The sequence below is a fragment of the Notolepis coatsorum genome (assembly GCF_963971535.1).
Source record: "Notolepis coatsorum genome assembly, chromosome: 15".
Lineage (NCBI taxonomy): Eukaryota > Metazoa > Chordata > Actinopteri > Aulopiformes > Paralepididae > Notolepis > Notolepis coatsorum.
Genome location: NC_140179.1, coordinates 92113961 through 92128558, shown reverse-complemented (window position 1 = coordinate 92128558; position 14598 = coordinate 92113961). Strand labels below are relative to the sequence as shown.

General features: G+C 43.6%; 1 protein-coding gene across 1 annotated transcript in view; it reads right to left on the bottom strand.

Annotated features, from left to right (window-relative positions):
• The window catches only part of dmtf1 (cyclin D binding myb-like transcription factor 1), a 48577-nt gene extending 45071 nt beyond the window's left edge, over positions 1 to 3506 (bottom strand). The window contains exon 1 of the mRNA XM_084330444.1: positions 3473 to 3506. The gene's annotated coding sequence lies outside the window, so the exon portion shown is untranslated. The remainder of the gene's footprint in view (positions 1 to 3472) is intronic.
• Between the last annotated feature and the right edge of the window lie 11092 nt (positions 3507 to 14598).

Genomic DNA, 14598 nt, shown 5'->3' with positions numbered 1-14598 from the left:
CCCTGACCGGACTCTAGTGCAGTGTGTATTATGACTCTTAACCACTAAACCCTGACCGGACTCTAGTGCAGTGTATATTATGACTCTTAACTACTAAACCCTCAGACTCTAGCACAGTGTGTATTATGACTCTTAACTAATAAACCCTCAGACTCTAGAGCAGTGTGTATTATGACTCTTAACCACTAAACCCTGACCGGACTCTAGCACAGTGTGTATTATGACTCTTAACCACTAAACCCTACAGACTCTAGTGCAGTGTATATTATGACTCTTAACTACTAAACCCTCAGACTCTAGAGCAGTGTGTATTATGACTCTTAACCACTAAACCCTGCAGACTTTAGAGCAGTGTGTATTATGACTCTTAACCACTAAACCCTGCACTCTAGTGCAGTGTGTATTATGACTCTTAACCACTAAACCCTGCAGACTTTAGAGCAGTGTGTATTATGACTCTTAACCACTAAACCCTGCAGACTCTAGTGCAGTGTGTATTATGACACCACTAAACCCTGCAGACTCTAGCGCAGTGTGTATTATGACTCTTAACCACTAAACCCTGCAGACTCTAGCACAGTGTGTATTATGACTCTTAACCACTAAACCCTAGACTCTAGAGCAGTGTGTATTATGACTCTTAACCACTAAACCCTGCAGACTCTAGCAGTGTGTATTATGACTCTTAACCACTAAACCCTACAGACTCTAGAGCAGTGTGTATTATGACTCTTAACCACTAAACCCTGCAGACTCTAGTGCAGTGTGTATTATGACTATTAACCACTAAACCCTGCAGACTCTAGTGCAGTGTGTATTATGACTCTTAACCACTAAACCCTGCAGACTCTTGCTTGCCTGTTCGAGCCCAGCGCTCCACATTTGCTTTCAGTTTAGCTGGTCGTCCGTACTAATACACATTGGCCGTATTAGGGGGTGGGAAACTGATGGGTGGGGATCGGGCGTTGTGGACAGCGACTCCTACAGGTTGGTTGGTGCGCCTGCGCAGTAGAATCAGGAAGTGTCGGGGGCAGCGTGAGCCTCCCACGCGTTACTCCTCGCCACTGAGAGATCGAGCTGCGCAGGTGAAAAGATGCGACTGCTGTTACCTCAAGTACCGGAGGGGACTTGTGCTATGTATGACTTAGTCCACATTGCAGCCGGCTTGTGGGAGGCAAGAAACAGCGTTCGTGACAGGGGAGGGTTGAATTGGATGTTACGAAATTGGGATGGGAGAAAATATAGAAAATGGGAGAAAAAGTGGATAAAAAAAAAAAACTGCAGACTCTAGTGCAGTGTGTATTATGACTCTTAACCACTAAACCCTGACCGGACTCTAGTGCAGTGTGTATTATGACTAAGGAAAACTCCAACATTTTGGGAAATTAGCTTATTTACCCTGGAGTTAGACAAGACGATACATACATTTTTCTTCTCTGTGCATGCAGTAGGAGTAGGAAGACGTTGGGAACTAGGCTAATGGAGGAACCTACTTCCAGTGACTGACGCTAAGCTAGGCTAACGGTGCGCGCCTTCCTACTCCTACTGCATGCACAGAGAAGAAAAAAGGTTTGATTGATTGAAAAGTTTATTAACAGATTGCAGAATGGGTACAGTACAGCTCAATACATACAATGTTAAGGGGATGCAGACCGGAGAAAGACTTTCATCTTGTTTACATCAGGGTCCCCCATTTTCAATTCATCATAACATATATGACACACACGACATACAGATAGACAGTACTGCTACATCTATACATTTATGACATACCAGATTTGCAAATACAGTACTGTTTGTGTATATACATTTGACGTAGAAACTGTACATTGGAGGAGGTTGGGTAGGTGGGGTGGGCTGTATATTGGAGGTGGGGGGGGGGGTTGGGTAGGGGGGGGACACTGTACATTGGAATACTGACAAAGCCATACTTGGTAATTTACTGTACAACTTGGTTAGGACATTTGTAGGGGCCAGTTTCGAAATGCAGTCTCCCGTAGGTGTTCTTTGAGAGTGGTTTTGAAAGTGGGTAGTGATTCATATTCCTTTACAGCTTTGGGTAGGGCGTTCCACATTGATGTGGCATAATTGCGAAACGTGTTTAGTCCCTTGTTTGAGCCGAATCTGGGTTTAACATGATTTGTGGAGCTCCCTCTGGTGTTGTGATCGTGGTATTCACTGACCTTTGGGAAGTATTTTGACATGTACATGGGCACCTTGGTCGTGTAGTGTATCTTGTAGACCAGGCCCATTGCAAGTTGCTGTACTCTGTCGTCTACTCTAAGCCATCCTAGGTTGTCAAAGTGGGCAGGGGTGAGGTGGGTTCTAGGAGTCAGGTCAAGCAGTAGTCTTGACTAGTTTGTTTTGAGATGTTTGTAATTTGGTTTTTAGTGCCTTTGAGGTGCTTTGGTACCATGAGGTGCACGCATAGTCGTAGTACCCTTGAATGAGTGCTCCTGCCAGAGTCTTCAGGGTATTCTTGTTTACCAAAGAGGAGATCCGGTACAAGAATCGAGTTTGTTGGTTGACTTTTTTTATTACATTGGATGCCATTTTGTCACAGGAAAGATTAGCCTCTAGGATGGAACCCAGGTAGGTAATTTCATCTTTCCTTGTGACAATATTGTCACCCACTGTGTATCTTCTATGTATCTTCTTGTCTAACTCCAGGGCAGATGGCAAATAAGCTAATTTCCCAAAATGTTGTTTTCCTTTAACCACCAGGGTCCCCCTCGTCTATTTGGTGCCACCCAATTAGACATAGCCTATTACTATTACAAACTGTTCATTGTCAATATATAGGCAAACTTACATTTATGACCTCCTCAGTTTCATACCATGAAGTTGGCGTATTATTGTTCACTTATGCATTACTAATTATTATGAAATGTTTACATTCCCTCAAGTGGAGAACTGTGTTGCTTTGGCAACGTTATAGGTTTATTTTCTGCCATGCCAATAAAGCAGTGAGTGAGTGTGTTTGTGAGCGAGGCTGCTCTACTGAGATGTCATGAATGCAACAACCCAACACAAATAATGGAGGAGTAACTGACTACTACAACAACCCAAAACTATTTAGGAAACCAAGTGTCAATAACTCCTCGAATATCCAGTAATTTCCATTCGCAGACAGGGAATCCAGTAGCCGGTGCAGCATCAATAATAATAATAATATACATAAAACTCGGATCACTGTGGTGCATTTGTGTGGTGGCACTGGCGACGCAGCGACAAGCACTTGCTTTGTACACAAAGCTAACAGTTAGCATCCAGCTAAATGAAAGAAAGAGGAAAAAAGCTGCGGCGCCATGTTAGTTGACAAGGTGAAGCGTATGGCGTCTCTTCTGCGGTGTGTCGTTTATTCTATCTCTTTGTTTCAAGAGCTTTTTAAGCGTCGGAGCTGTCTCCGCGCCGTCCTTCGGCTTCCACAACCAAACAGAACGTGAATTTTAGGTTTGATTTGGTTACTTACTTCCTGTTGTTGGTCCGGGGACTTCGGAGAGACCAGGATGAAGGCAAGTGCCAGGATGAGGACCGGGCCGCGTGACGCGAGGGCGTGGCGTGGTTTTTCCCGTAGCCTATGTTTGCGAAGACGCTCTCTGATTGGCTAGCCGCGTAGAGCGAAGACCCTCTCTGATTGGTTTAGCGGCGAAGGGTCTCTTCCGCCTAACCTTACTCGTGTGTATTTTCCCTAACGGAGTTGCACTTCCGCGTTCGGTTTGCGCGATCTGATTGGCCACTGACGTTTTTTCAGCGCCAATCGCGTTACTCCTAACAATCGCGCCGGCAGTAACCTCGTTCCCAGCTTTATCTTGAGAGATAAAAACGCCAGCAGGCTGCCTGTTACCCTAACCCTAACTTAACCAACTAACCCTAACCTTAACCCTAACCTTAACCAACTAACCCTAACCCTAACCTTAACCCTAACCTTAACCAACTAACCCTAACATAACCCTACCCCTAACTCTAAGCATAACCCACTTCGAAAGAGGGCCAAAGCATAACCACTTTGAAGCAGAGAATATAATGTACAAGGCCCTTCGGCGCTAAACCAATCAGAGAGGGTCTTCGCTGTACGCGGCTAGCCAATCAGAGAGCGTCTTCGCAAACATAGGCTACGGGGGAAAAAATTACGCGTTTGGCGGCGACGGGGTTGCCAGGTATGCTGTATGAAGAAGCAGCGAGTTGGGTTTCGCTGTGTGTGTGTGCGTGTGTGTGCGCGACTGCGCGTGCGTGTGTGCGCGCGCGTGCGTGCACGTGTAGATTCTACATTCTACAAGAAGAGGATTGATTGATTGATTGAAAACTTTATTAACAGATTGCAGAATGGGTACAATACAGTACGGCTCAATACACACAATTGTTAAGGGGATGCAGACCAGAGAAAGACTTTTGTCTTGTTTACATCAGGTCCCCCATTTTCAATGCATCATAACATATATGACATAGGTCGGGGGTCAAGGACTACAGTCCCCTCAGCATCGACGGGGCACCGGTTGAGAGAGTCAACAGCTTTAAGTACCTCGGAGCCTACATATCCGAGGACTTGACATGGACCACACACATTGACAGTGTTGTGAAGAAGGCATGACAACGCCTCTACTTCCTCAGGCGCCTAAGGAAGTTCCAAGTCAGTCAGAAGATCCTTAAGAACTTCTACTCATGTACAATAGAGAGCATCCTGACTGGCAACATCACCTCCTGGTTTGGGAATAGCACTGCACAAGACCGAAGCAGACTACAAAGAGTGACACGTTCAGCCGAACGCAAAATCGGAGGGGGGCTCCCCACCCTCCAGAACATTTACAACAAGCGGTGCAGGGGGAAGGCTAAGAGAATTATTAAGGACTCGAGCCACCCGAACAACTGCCTCTTTGAACTGCTGCGGTCAGGCAAGCGATACCGGAGTCTCAAGGCGAGCACAGAAAGACTCAGAAGAAGCTTCTATCCCCAGGCCATCAGGCTGCTTAACGAACAATGAACACTACACAACAACAACCATCAAACGCACATAGCACACACATCCACACGCACACACTCACTTTAAACAAACACACTGTAGCACCCACTCCCCACACTTTATAGCACACACTCACTTTAAACAAACACACTGTAGCACCCACTCCCCACACTTTATATTTATTGATGAAGGATTGCACTACAACTCGTACACCTTACTGTAAATTGTACCTAAATTGTACCTCATCCCATTTCTGCATTTCTGCTTTGCACTATATAATATTGTACATTAGTACACTGCATAGTATTGTATATTATATGGTAACTCAGTTACGTCTATTCTGCATCGAACATTGTACATATGTCTATACTGAACACTGTGACCTCATTTTCTACTTCTAATTTACATGCTATACTATGTTATTTGATACTATCTTGTCTAGCACAGTCTCTGGAGCGTAACAGTAAGAAGCATTTTGTATGAAAGTATTCTGTACTTCTGTATGACAACTATTAAAGAAACTTGATATAGACAGTACTTTAGAAGACTAGACTAGAAGTCTTTATTTGTCATGCAGTTTTTAACACACACGCGAGATGGGCGACCCACAGGAACACACACACATGCACTGAGTCGCCGATGAAATGTCTCTCTGCACTTTTCCCATCCCGTTGTCCTTCCCCCCATGGGCAGCCGGGAGCAGATAGGGCGTCAACGTGAGCCGGGGACCAATCCATGTGCTCCTGTCCGTCTTCGTCAAGGACGCCACAGCGTTAGCGATCTGTTGTTATGCATGTTTTTCCATTGAGTTTATCTACGGGGAGAACATGCAAACTCCACACAGAAAGGCCTGGGAGATACCCCACCTGAGTACCTGGCATCAAGGAAACCTGGTCCCCAAGCGGGAATCGAACCCTGAACCTTCTTGCTGTGAGGCGACAGTGTTAACCACTACACCACCGTGCCGCTGTACATCTATACATTTATGACATACCAGATTTACAAATACAGTACTGTTTTTGATACAAGAAGAGTCTAAAAAAGAGAGTATATACATTTGACGAAGAAACTGTACATTGGAGGAGGTTGGTAGGTAGGAGGTTGGTAGGTGGGGGGGGGGGGGGGGGGGGGGGGGTTGGGTAGGCGGGGGGGGGGGGGGTAAGTGTATTTACAGGGGCCAGTTTCGAATTGCAGTCTCCCGTAGGTGCTCTTTGAGAGTGGTTTTGAAAGTGGGTAGTGATTCACATTACTTTACAGCTGTGGGTAGGGCGTTCCACATTTGTTAAGGGGATGCAGACCAGAGAAAGACCTTTGTCTTGTTTACGTCAGGGTCCCCCATTTTCAATTCATCATGACATTTATGACATACACAACATACAGATATACAGTACCGTTTCATCCAGATATTTATGACATACAAGATATACAAATATACACTACTGTTTAGGAGAAAGAGATCATAAAAAATATACATTCAAGGGGGAAGAAACTGTACATTGGAGGGGGTTGGGTGGGGGACGAGACGAGGACTTGGTTGTGATTGTCTGGTTAGAGGTTCTTAAAGACACTACTAGGAGAATATTACGTATCTTGTGTGTTCATGAGTATACTAGAATTCTAAATTCATCTATTCCATTCATGATTGTGATTTTCTCTATTTTTTCCATCGTATAATACTATTCTTACTCTCCCCATCAAATCTCTCAACATAGGGAGCCATTCTTACTCAAAACTAATGGTTGGAATAGATTCAGCACCCCTGAAAACCCCTAGTTAGTCACCCCACACGTTAATATTTGATTTAGATTTTTTCATATTTTTCGCCCAAGCCCCCTGGGCTCCTTAACTTTGATTGGCTCTCCAGAATTTTCCCAGAGGATTTGGGTTTGAATAAATTGAGAGGTGTTAGTAGACACCTATAGGAACACTTTGGTGAAGAAAGCTATTGGTAATACAAATTTTCACAGATGGTCCAAACATCTTGCTAAAATTCCCTAACTAACAGTCACCACTAAATACCATAGGCCAACACCAACATTATCTGAGAAGTGTTAGGAATGTTAGGACTATTATTCAATTAGCGGTTGAAAGACGTTGAAACATAATTCCTGTCATGAAGAGAAAAGTGTGACTTCTCCCTCTTTTTTAATGTTTAGCAATTCATAGTATTCCATTGCAGACATCTTGGTAGGAAAACAACAGGTTATTGTAGTAAAATAACCAGTGGTAATTATCATTAAATGATAACAGTGCCCATACGAAAAATAATTATAAGAGACGTAGTTCTGTCTTCAGAAAGGTTTATAAAAAATGTCTAGTTGCATGCCTTCAGATATCATCATTACCTCACGTCATCTATGTTTTAAAAGTTTTTTTTAAACTATTATATGTCATATTAGCCTACTGGTTGCCCACTGCCAGTCATATGTCAGATTATCTAAATTCCTTGTCAGAATTCTATATGTAAAAAAAAAAAAAAATTGGTAGACCATATCAAACTCTTTTAAGATTGATATATATCTTTTCCCTTATGGGTCCCCAGCAAGAAGAGGAAATCATCACTTATTGTTCCTTACTTTTTGTAATGTTTAATTTATACACACTTGGTAGTAAAAAGTTAAATGAGTAAACATCTGAATCCTGGGGAATCGTGGGAACGGTTGCTGGCAGTCACAAGGTAGCTGGACACAGCAGAGCTCCGTCTGACTGCACCCTCGTCTTTGGGCCTGGAGCGTCGACTGGAGGCTGATAGTGTGAGTGGATGGGGCCCGGGATTTACCAACCTGGTCTGGTACTCTGGTCTTCCTCCCCTGCAGTGGGGCGGTCAGCAGTACTCCCCAACACGCTCCCACTTCCCCCAGTTGCTCCTTAAACCCTCCCACACCTAGTGACTGAATTGTAAATAAATACCCTGAGTTCCCCCCGCAAGCAGTACCCTCCCTCAGTGACACTAGAAACCTTACAATGAAAAGGGAAAGGTGGAATAAGAAGGGGTTAATTATGTTAACGTTACCCACACCAAAAGAGTTGCTGAACCGCTCATGAATGGACACACACACAGAACTCCCATCTAATTCTTTAATATTAACTATACTGGTCAGTTACAATAATAATAATAATCTTTATTTATATAGCACCTTTCATACACAGAGTGCAGCTCAAAGTGCTTAACAGAGCAAAGAAATAAAAACACAACATTTTACAATAAAGCAATACAAAAAAAAAAAAAAAAAGTAAGGAAAAGAAAAGCAGGATTTTAAGACCAGCAAAACATGATTAAGAAAATAGCTAAAAAGCATAAATGACAACAGGCATTTTAAAATCAGCTAAAAGCAAGAGTATAAAAATATGTCTTGAGCTGTGCTTTAAAGCTATCCACAGAGGCTGCCTGTTTTATATGTAGTGGGAGATTATTCCACGCCGTCGGCCCATAGAAACAAAAGGCTGCTTCGCCATATTTTTTATATTTCATTGTAGGCACTTCGAGCAGGTCCGCACTAGAGGACCTGAGGGGGCGGTTTGGAACATATCTATGTAAGCAGTCGCAGAGATAAGATGGTGCCAGACCATTAAGAGCTTTAAAAACAAGCAGGAGAATTTTAAAATCAATCCTAAAGACAACCGGGAGCCAATGCAGTGAAGCTAAAACTGGAGTAATATGTTCCCTCATCTTAGTTCTAGTTTAAATTCTGGCTGCCGAATTTTGGACAAGTTGTAATCTGTCAGTTGTTTTCTTTGGAAGGCCAGAATAAAGTGCATTACAATAATCAAGCCGAGAGAAAACAAAAGCGTGGATTAGCGTTTTTGCATCATCCAGGGACACATAGGCTCTAATTCGTGCAATATTTCTAAGATGAAAGAAGGCAATCTTCGTGACATGATTAATGTGTGTATTAAAATTCAATTCAGAATCAATAATAACCTCCAGGTTCTTTACTGCAGTGTTATTTTCTACGTTCAGGTTACCCAGTCTACTTTTTATCAGTTCTCTCTGCTCACTAGACCCCACTATGAGAACTTCTGTCTTATCCTCATTTAGCTTGAGAAAATTCTCACTCATCCAGCCTTTTATGCTGGACAAACAAATCAACAACGGGTCTAGAGCACAGGGCTCGTCTGGAGCTACGGAGAGGTAAAGCTGGGTATCATCAGCATATAAATGGAAGTTAACTCTATGATTGGTAATAAGTCCACCCAGCGGCAGTATATACAAGGAGAACAATAAAGGGCCAAGAATGGATCCCTGCGGGATACCAGAACAGATGGTGTGTTTGTCGGAATCATAATTTGCTAGATTGACAGAGTAGCTTCTACCTGTTAAGTAGGAATGAAACCAGGACAAGGCCGTGCCTGACAGACCTATCCAATACTCGAGGCGGTGCATTAGAATTGTGTGGTCAATTGTGTCAAACGCAGCCGTTAAATCTAGGAGTAGGAGAACGGATACCTCTTTATTGTCCGCAGACACCCTAAGGTCGTTAATTACCTTTACAAGTGCTGTCTCAGTGCTATGGCCCCTCCGGAAACCAGATTGGAATTTGTTATGGACCCTATTTTTCTGTAAAAACGCATCCAGTTGATAAAAAATTGTCTTTTCTAAGACCTTGCCCAAAAAAGGGAGATTAGAGATAGGTCTATAGTTACTCAACACAGAGGGATCAAGGTTGTGTTTCTTTAGTAAGGGCCTAACTACAGCCATTTTTAGTGAGTCTGGAAAGATGCCTGATTTGAGAGAGCTGTTTACAATTTTAAGGATATCTCCAACCACACTGTCTAAAACCTCTTTGAGGAAGGGGGTGGGAATGGCATCCAACGAACAGGAGGATGATGACATTTGCGATATGGTTTTGCGGAGTTCCTTTTCATCAATTTCACAGAACGATGCTAGACTTCCCCTGGAGCGATTTATCCTGTTGCATATAGCACCACTAGCGGCATTTGTAGTTTGAGAGTTTGTGCTAAGAGCATCACTCACAATACTAGCATGAATGTTAAGAATTTTATTATCAAAAAAGGTTTAATGATACTGACCAAATGGACTGAATTCCCCCTATGATTCCGTTTCATCGACTCAATACCTCCTAAACCCGTATTTCATACACCCACCTCTGGGTTAGTATCAGGGGTAATATATTGCAATAGGTTTGGCTCCTCACCCACGTCTGGGTCGCCCTGCATAATACCTCTGTCAGGCTTTAATTATACGGCAAGAATAATACCTCTCTAGGCTTTACTTGTAATGCAACAGGTCTGTAACCTCCCCACAGGGAAAGGGTTAACTAGATGGGAAAATATTATTAAACGCCAACACGGTATCACACTCAAAGAAAATGAAAAGAAATCAAAAGGTGGGCCCACAAATACCAAACACAGGTCCTATATTAATGCCGGCATATATTGTTTATGGGGTACCCCTAGAACTGTGGTTAGCAACGTTAGCTTCGCCCGCGGGCTGCACCACACTGTGTACTGTGTAATAGCTCCGGAGCGTAGATGCTCAATTGTACTCAACCAACATGGCGGCCTCGCCGCGCCACCGTCGTCCGGAAGGCAAGATGGCGTTGAACGCTCTCGGCGAGGGTACTAGTAAGCGGAGTTGGAGCAGAGAGGCAGTGCTGGCTGAGAGCGTGTGCTGGGTGATGGCGACCTCTGTTGGTCGGGACGAACTCCTGTGTACTGCAGGCAGCCAGGTGTAGATCTGATTGTAGGCAGCCGGGGCAGACTGGTTGTAGGCAGCCGGAGCAGACTGGTTGTAGGTCCACGCGCGTATCTAAGCTCGCCCTCACTAACACTGCAGCTACACTCTGGGTCCTCAGACAGCCCCCCTGCTAGCCGGGATATATGATAACGCAGGGTGTTTCTAAAACACCGGTCCTCTTCACGCCACGCTGGCAGGACACCTCGCTAGAGGGAATAACTTTAACTTAAACCCCTCAGGGCGATACCGCATTCCTTCTAGGATAACTCTTTGTATCGCTAGGGTATTCTGTAAGGCAACATGCAACACGCTTCTACGTTTGCTGGTATAGGATAACCCGTAATATACTCAAGTTCAATACGGGGCTCTTTCTAGACACGACCGATCACATCCAAGTCCAATGTCGAAGAGACTGGTTCCTCGCACTTCCGTCTACTTCCTCCTCCGTCTCTCCCGACCCGTACGCTCTCTGCCTGCCACCGCGCCCCCTGCTGTTACCGCCCACTAGCTCCACAGGGAAAAGGATTGTAGAATAGAATCCAGTAATGTCGTTTATAATCCATATTTCGGCCGGTAGAAGAAGGAGAAGCTTGCATCATTGTTCGTGAGAATATCAATGGAAACTAGTCAACATGTCTTTGTGCACAAAGGGGAGATAAAAGGCAAGTCAGCACATCTGGACAGGCACGTGCACACATAGAGGCCAAGGGGTGCCTGAGCACCTGCCTTTTTGAGCCTCATCAAAAAAGTGCCCTTTTTGAAAAAAGAAATTTTTTTTTTATTTATTTTTTTACCGTTACGCATATAGACTGCCCTTCCAACTGAAAAATTTCAGGATATAATCAAAATATTAGGTAAAGAGAGAGATGCCCCATATTCCATTGCAGTTTGCACGGCCTCCTCAGCGTGCCTCTCCGCGGACCTATATATTTTATGCATAGCGTGGGTGGTGATGATGATGATGATGATAGAAACCGCTGTTGAATGCTGGTATTACACTCATTGAGGGACACGAAGAAGTCAAGTCCGATGGGATTTGGGAATCTCAAATACAATATAAAGACATATGGTCAGGCACTCTACTACTGGCCCCTGAGCAGCTAACACTGGAGCGGTTAAAGCTGAGGTGCCTTGCTCAAGGGCACAGCTAGCAGGCACGTGCACACATAGAGCCCAATGGGTGCACAAGCACCTGCCCTTTTGTGCCTCATAAAAAAGTGCCCTTTTTATGCCAATTATTTTTACCATGTTTTCTTTTTTACCTCCATATAGAGAGAGTGATCTGCAATCTGCTTGGGTTGGGGGTGCAATTCCTAACAGGCTCAACCATATGGATAAAAGTTCCCATATTATGTGCAAACTAAAAACAGATATTACATTACATTACACAAACTACAAACAGATATTACATTACATTACACAAACTAAAAACAGATATTACATTACATTACACAAACTACCAACAGATATTACATTACATTACACAAACTAATGCACCACCTTTGGCTGATAGTTCAGTTCAGTAATTTTTTATTTCGGGCTTTCGACACATAACAACGGTCATTCCATAAATCACCACACTTTTACCAGCTGCTATTGCAGCATTGTCCAATTGTCCGAAAAGGGCTAGGGAGAAGCACTAGTCTTGTCGGGCCCTACCCCTGAAGACTTACGCTTAAAAAAAAATCATTTTTTTTTACATACATACATACATAGTAGATACATATAGTACACATTTCAGTGCACACATATAGTACACATTACAGTACACATTACAGTATAGTATACCTGCAGTATATAATAGTATATATAATAGTATATAGTACATAATAGTGTATACAGCACATATATAATTTGATGTGAGATATAAAGTACATGATATATACAATACAATATAGTACCATAATATAATAGTACATACTGCAAATATAGTTCAATATAATATACAAATGAATTATAATATGATTATATAATGTGATATGATATAGCGCACAATACAGTATCATACGTATTTATTATTATTATTCATTGTTTTAAATATGCCATTAAAGCTCTTCTTCCCTTCTGTAATAGATTTTTTTAGTCTAGATTTGAATTGATTTATGTTTTCACAGTATTTTTGCTCATCCTGTAGCCCATTCCACAGGGTGGCTCCGTAAGAGGAGATACACATTATTTTCAGGTTAGTTTTCATCACAGGTTTTTTGAAGTTCAATGGTCCTCTGAGGTTGTATCCCCCCTCTTTATCCAGAAATGTGCTTCTTACATTTACCGGTAATTGATTATTTCTTGCTTTGTACATAACTTGCAGAGTTTTAAAGTTTACCATATCAATGAACCTCAAAATGTGTGACTGTAGAAACAGTGTGTGTGTGTGGTCCCCGATATCCTGCATTGTTTATTACTCGTATTGCTCTTTTTTGTAGGATAGTCAATGTATGTATGGTTGTTTTGTATGTGTTACCCCATACTGTACCTCTGTGCAGTAATGCAGGTAAGGCAAGATCACTGCACAGTACAGAGTGTGCAATGAGTTGGGATTGAGTACATGTCTCACCTTACTAATAATTGAGATGCTCTTTGCCATCTTAGCCCTCACATATTCTATATGGGGTTTCCAGCCGAGTTTATTGTCTAAAATCACTCCTAGGAATTTATTTGCATATACTATTTCTATTATATTATTATCTATTATGGCTGATAGTAATTTATTAATTTCTTAGGATTTATTTTGGTCTAATAAATGTTTAAGGTTCTTAGATGGATCCCCTGCTGCCTCCTCCTCCTCTTCCTTCTCATCCTCATCTTCCTCCTCCTACTCTTCCTCCTCTCCCTCTTCCTACTCCTCCTAATCCTCCTCTTCCTCATCCTCCTCTTCCTGCTCCTAATCCTCCTCTTCCTCCTCCTCCTCCTGCTCATAATCCTCCTCTTCATAATCCTGCTCTTCCTCCTCCTCCTCCTCGTCCTCCTCCTCCTCCTAATCCTCATATTCCTAATCCTCCTCATCCTCCTCCTCCTCTTCCTCATTCTCCTCATCCTCTTCCTCCTCCTCCTGCTCCTCCTCCTGCTCATCCTCCTCCTCCTGCTCCTCCTCCTGCTCCTCCAGCTCCTCCTGCTCCTCCAGCTCCTCCTCCTCCTCCTCCTCCTCCTCCTCCTGCTCCTGCTCCTCCTCCTCCTGCTCCTCCTCATCCTCCTGCTCCTCCTCCTCATCCGTCTCTTCCTCCTCCTCCTCCTCCTCCTCCTCCTCCACGGGGAGCAGCGTACTGGCTCATGTTAGGCAGGCCATGCATTATGCAGCAGCTTAGGGCGTAGCGCCAGGTCTTCATGTCCTCGGCTACAGTCCACTTGTCGCTGCTCTGGTCGTAGCGCTCCACTTTGGAGAGGATGCTTAAGTCATCAGTGTAGCCTCCGACCACGAAGAGCAGGTCGTCCAGCACCGCGATGCCAAAGTGGCTGCGGGGGGTGATCATGTTGGGCAGGGCGCTCCAGGAGTCAGTCAAGGGGCTGTAGGCCTCCGCGCTACACAGGTTGTTTCTACCGTCTGACCCTCCCACCTGAGGACAGGACACATGAGAGGAATGTTTTAGTGTGTGGTTAAGGCAGGCAGACACTGTATTAATCCATTTAGGGAAATGAGGGCATCACAGAAGCATTGAAAGTCAAATGATATATCTATACAAATATCTAGTATAAAGCATTTGTCTCCGTGTGCACCTACTGCATAGACATGTCCTCTGTATGCTGCGACTCCCACTCCGTTACGCCTGCTGCTCATGGGGGCGATCAGAGTCCACTGGTCGGTGTCTGGGCTGTAGCACTCAGCTGTGCGCTGTGACCTCATCATGTTGTAGCCACCACAGATGTAAACCTGTAATAAGAAAGAATATTCTAATTTAGTTTATATATTCCATTTGATTTCATTCTACTTTAATTGTCTGTT